The 5,878-nt window shown below is 39.0% G+C and overlaps 1 non-coding gene across 1 annotated transcript; it reads left to right on the plus strand.

The window, feature by feature from the left end:
• Nucleotides 1-2,335: 2,335 nt before the first annotated feature.
• LOC148849000 (small nucleolar RNA R71) lies at nucleotides 2,336-2,442 on the plus strand. Its single transcript, XR_016101593.1, has one exon. It is a non-coding gene; the product is annotated as a small nucleolar RNA R71 (small nucleolar RNA).
• The last annotated feature ends 3,436 nt before the right edge of the window (nucleotides 2,443-5,878 follow it).

The raw sequence follows: 5,878 nt of genomic DNA on the forward strand, positions 1-5,878 counted from the left end.
TTTGGGCTTTCGCATATTTGGCCTGCATCGAAGTCAAATCCAGGTCTGAAGTTAGGGCAAATTCATAGGAAGGCCCAATCCGCAGCTGAAGCCCAACTTGCAGAAAAGTCTGGCTGAAGACCAATTCGCAAAGGAGGTCTAATACGAATTCAATAATAAGAAACTGAGAAGAGTCCTTCCAGATCTAAATTCTTGATGTAATCTTAGAAGGATAAAGGGATTGAGTTCACTAGATAAAGAGATAAGAGTAGGATTAGACTAAGACTTTCTATTTTTGCAAGATAAACTTCAAGAGGAAGTAGGAGACCACCCCCTCCCCTTTAAGCTATATAAAGGGGGGTGGACTAGCTATAAATATAACCCTAGCAAGTGCACTAGTTATCAAGTAGTATAAAATATCATTCCCACAGGAATTAACAAAATAAGTATTAAAACCACAATCTTCCCTAATTATCTAGACAACCAAAATTCAGAATTGAGCAAGAACTATTGAAAATAAAAATTAGCATAAGAAAATAAAAGTGAAGGTGATCACTAATTGAATCTGCAATGGATGGAATCGCTAGGACTTTTAGGTCCACCTAACCAATGTAATGAATATTAATGGATTTGATTAACCAAGATTATTTTCCATTCCCATAAGCTAAAGTCTTCCCAATTTTATTTAATATTCTCTCTCGAGATATACTAAACCTATGCCCATCAGGTAACCCTTCAATCTCTCGAGTAGAGCTCTCAAGATGGAAGTGCATTAAGTCCAAGAAAAACCATTAAATTCAGATGAATCATGTATATATATCTCTATATACCATTCAATTCACACTATGAATTATTCAGTCGATTATGTTGAGTCCTCTCTCAATTCATTTACATAACTCAAATCAATTAAGAGGTGGCCAAGCTCTTAATTGCATTAAGCACAATAATTCATAGACTAAATGGAAATCACAATCTTAGATAAATCATAAAGATAAAAATATATTCATTGACATGGTTAGGCTTTCCTCAGCCCTAGCAAGAAACAAATCAGTTCATGATAAAGGAATTAAAGCAAACAAAGGGAAAGAAAGAACTCTTGAATTCGCCCATTGTGCTGAGATATCCTCTTTTTGCTGCCACCTTCTTCTTGAAGTTTCTTGAATTCTTGACCCTTTCTTGACTGATTACTCCTTGCTTCTTGATTCAATCCCCAAGATTGAATGCTTGAGTGATTCCTAAAGCTGGTCCGCCCCCTCCTTTATACAGCTTAAAGGGGAGGGGTGGTCTCCTACTTCCTCTTGAAGTTGATCTTTACAAGAATAGAAAGTCCTATCCTAATTCTAATATTATCTTTTTATCTAATGAACTCAATCCCTTTATCTTTTTAAGATTAAATCAAGAATTTAGATCTGAAAGACTCTTCTCAATTTCTTGTTCTTGGATTCATATTAGACCTCCTCTGCGAATTGGGCTTCAGCCAAGCTTTTTTGCAAGTTGGGCTTCAATTGTGGATTGGGCCTTCCTACGAATTTGCCCCGACTTTGTGCCCGGATTTGACTTCAATGTAGGCCAAATCTATGAAAGCTGATTTTTTCTCTTATCTTTCCAGTAAGTCTTGAATCAGCCCAATCGGAGTTTGGATACGCAAGTTAGGCCCAGATTACGGAACGATGTCGAAACTATGAAAAATCAATGCTCATCAATGCTCACGATCTGCCCCACTTGAACTTCTAAGTTCTTAATAGATGCCTCTTGATTCAAGAATCTCTTTTCGTGATCTTGGAACTTTGCTTCAGCAGTATTAATGAACTTAGAAATCAGGTCTTCCAAGTTTTCCTTCTTTTTTTGTGGGGGCGGCTATTGTTGGAATCCCATGGGTGCTTTTTGCTGATTGTTATACCATGAAAAATTCGGATGACTCCACCACCTTGGATTGTATGTATTCGCATAAGGATTGAAATTTGGCCTGCCACCATGTGAAACAAAATTAGTACATTCATATGAAGCAAAATGACTTCCTACCTGACAATCAGAATTTATATGTCCTAATTGGCCACAAAGATCACATGGATTACAAGATGACGTATTTATTGTTGCAACACTAAGATTGTCTAATTTTTTATTCAAACTAGCAAGCTGAGTAAATAAAGCTGAAAAAGAATCTAGATGATGCACTCCCCTTTGATCAACTCGGTCATTATTCCATTGGTAGCTATTCGATACAATTTCTTCAACTAGATCATAAGCTTCAACTTGAGTTTTCCTCATGATTGTGCCTCCTGCAACTCCATCAATAATGGAGCGATTAGATGGAGTAATACCATTATAAAATGCTTGTATTTGATGCCAAACTAGTATTCCATGGTGAGGACACTTCCTAAGCATCTCATTAAGTCATTCCCATATCTCATACAAAGATTCCCTCTCTAGTTGAACAAAAGTAGTGATATCATTGATCAATTTTGCAGTTTTAGAGGAAGGAAAATACTTAGCCCAAAATTTTTGAGTCAAGTCATTCAAAGTAGTGATACTTCCTACAAGGAGTGAGTTAAGCCAATCCTTAGCTCTATCACGTAATGCGAATGGAAAAGTCTAAGCCTAATAGCATCATTGCTAACTCCACTATTCTTGAATGTGTTGCATATTTCCAGGAAGTTAACGATATGTGCATTAGGATCATCACTCGGCAACCTAGTAAACTAAATGCTCGTTTGGATCATTTGGATGATTGCAGGCTTGATCTTGAAACTATTGGCTTGGATTGTTGGCTTGCAAATGCTACAAGTAACCCCATCCATTGTAGGACAAGCATAGTCCAAAAGAGTACAATTTGCTTTTGCCATCTCTTCTTCTGCTGGTTTGCCTCCTTCAACCGTCTCTCTTTCTTTGCTTTTGTTGGCTCTTTGCAGATTGCGAAGGGTTCTCTCTATTTCAGGGTCAAATTCCACTAGTTCTTTGCCTTTAGTGCATGTCATACACTAACTAATCTAAACAAGGCAAGAATTCAAACACATTGAATAAAGAGTAAAATCCAAATTAACTAAGGTTAACAAGTTCTAATATTCTTTTAGGATTAAATCCCCGGCAACAGTGCCAAAAACTTGATAGTTATAATTATATAACCCTAGCAAGTGCACTAGTTATCAAGTAGTATAAAGATATCATTCCCACGAGGATATAACAAAATAAGTATTAGAACTATAGCTTCCCTCAATTATTTGAACAATCGAATTCTAACAATAGGAACTACTGAAAATTTAAAACTGAAAAAGAAATAACAGAAATAAAAACAAAGGCAATCAATGACTGAACTTGCAACGACTTTATTGAAAGCGCTAGGACTATTGGTCTACCTAACCATCCCAATGAACATCAATTTATAAAATTAACCAAGATGATTTATTATTTTCACAAGCTAAAGTCTTTCCTATTTTATCTTATATTCCCTTCCAGGATATATCAAGTAACCCTTCAATTCCTCCATTAGAGTTCTCAAGATAGAAAGTGCATTAAGTTCTATGAAAAACCTGTGTCATCAGATGAATCATGCATATATATTCCTATATACCATTCAATTCACACTATGAATTATTTAGTCTTTTATATGAATTACCCTTCCCGTTCATTCATATAAACCAAATCAACTAGGAGGTGGCCAAGCTCCTAATTGCATTACGCATAATAACTCATAGACAATATGAAAATAAAAACAACTTGGTTGAATTAAATAAAAATCAATCCATGGTCATGGCTAGGCTTTCCACAGCCCTAGCTACAAATAGATTAGTTCATGATAAAAGAAATTAAACAACAAGGTATAAGAAAGAACTCATGATGTCACCCCTTGAGGTTGAGATCGATGAACTTCTTCTCCTTGCCGCCGCCTTCCTCCTTTTCTCCTCCTGCGTTGTTGACTACCTTCTTGAAGGCTAAAGCTCTCTTGGAGGATTTCTCCTTGATTGCCCTAGAGATTGATTGATTCCTTGGTGCTAGTCCCCCCCCCCCCTTTATATAGCTTTTGGAGGAGGGGTTGTTTCCAACTCCTTCTTGGAGTTCTTCCTCAAAAATAGAAAGTCCTAATCTAATCCTATCCTTATCTCTGATAGGACTCTTTGCAGTTTCTTATTCTTGCATTCATATTAGGCTTCCTCAACGAATTGGGCCACTGCAAGGCTTCTCTACAAGTTGGGCTTCTGCTGCGAACTGGGCTTCCCTACAAATTTGCTCAGAATTTGGGTCCAATTTTAACTTAGATCCACCCCGAATCTATTAAAACTCAAAACATGAACATCATAGAATTCTTCCTTATCTTTCCAATGCATCTTGAATCATCTCAATCGAAGTTCGGATACGAGACATATGCCCAAATTACTAAGTAGTGCCAAAATTGTACAAAATTACCCGATTAGTCTTCTTTTTCTCCAGACACCTTCTTTCATGCCCTGAATCGAAATACAAGAATAATCAGTCCAATCAAGTACTAATTAAGTATAAAAGACTGTATATTTAGGGATAAAAATATGATTATTTTTATTCTTATCACGTGCAACGGTGCGGAGGGGCGTATGGTTTGGGTTGTTCTTGACCTAGAGCAAACAAGCAAACCAACTCCCTCCTTTGATGTCGTTTCATCTCCTCGAGTTCAATTCAATGTGTAGCCTATTTGTTTGGGCTATTAAATCAGTTAGTCTATGACTGTTGGGTCAAAGATATTTGATCCATACATTTTTTTTAAATAGGGATGTTGGTTAAGTGAGTCTTCACCATTTGCTCGAACCTTGAGTCTTCACTTGTGATCATAGAGACTTCGATTACCAACAACTGACTCCCTAAGTCTTCCTTCCTCGAACAAACACTAGGTAAAGGACTCTTGTCTTCAACATGTTAGCCTTATACTCTGGACTTGAATGTGGTTCCCTTCCCGACTGGACTAACCCCACAACTCTTCTTCCACCTTAGCCGATAGTGTGAGTGATAGCCGAGCATGACCAATGAGGCATAGGCTCTCCTGATGAAAGTAATGGCTCCACAAGGCTGAGGGATGATTCCATGGGGAATGCTCTTGAGCTTCCCAAAGTTGTGGAGCCCATGGAAGCTACGAAACCTACTCCCAAGGAGTGAGCCAAGGCCATTCGCAAAGGTATGGAATTGATGCACCATCCCTGCTCTAATTTCGGTCTGACTGGGGGGTGCCATATTCGTTGGCCGAGATGATCATGTTGTACAATAGTGAGGAGTCTGCTGTAATGAATCAGATTTGATTGGCTAGGATGATTCATGTCAGACCTTTAGTGGAAGAGGAGACCTTAGTGTTGGCTAGCCTTAGTCCTACCCCTTGGTATGGGCACTCCTGCTACCGACAAGATGTGTCACTTGTATATCTATTGTTGCCTTTATTCTAATGTTGGTCATATTTCTTAGTTGTAGAGATGGACGGTGGCTTAAAGGAAAGACAGTTGCAGGCTGCCATGGTGAAATCCAAGGACCCAACCGAGGGGCCTTCGTAGAGGTAGAACATGAGGGAACCACCTTCGCCCAAGGGGAACGCCAAGGCTGAGAAATGAAGACGGCCACACCCAAACAACTGGTCTAAGCCCCTCAAGATGTGGGGACGAAGAAGGTTGCAACAAGGGACCTCTGAGCCGAGGGTGCTGTCGGGGGAACTAGGCAATCAGGGCCTCACTCCTTGGACCAACAGGATGACTCCCTGAGCCATGCGGTCATCAGCCGTGCCTTGATCACTGACATACTCCCCGCTGGTGATCATCAATCATGGACCCAGGTCTCCTCCCAGGCCGTTTGGGACACATTGTTCGATAAGCTGGCTGAGGTAAGGCTGAACCTCCACTTTCTTCACAACATTTCTTTCTTTACTTGGATCTTTTTAACTAACATGAAT

This window comes from Nelumbo lutea, chromosome 6 (genome assembly GCF_056320005.1).
Source record: "Nelumbo lutea isolate HS-2025 chromosome 6, American lotus-T2T, whole genome shotgun sequence".
NCBI lineage: Eukaryota > Viridiplantae > Streptophyta > Magnoliopsida > Proteales > Nelumbonaceae > Nelumbo > Nelumbo lutea.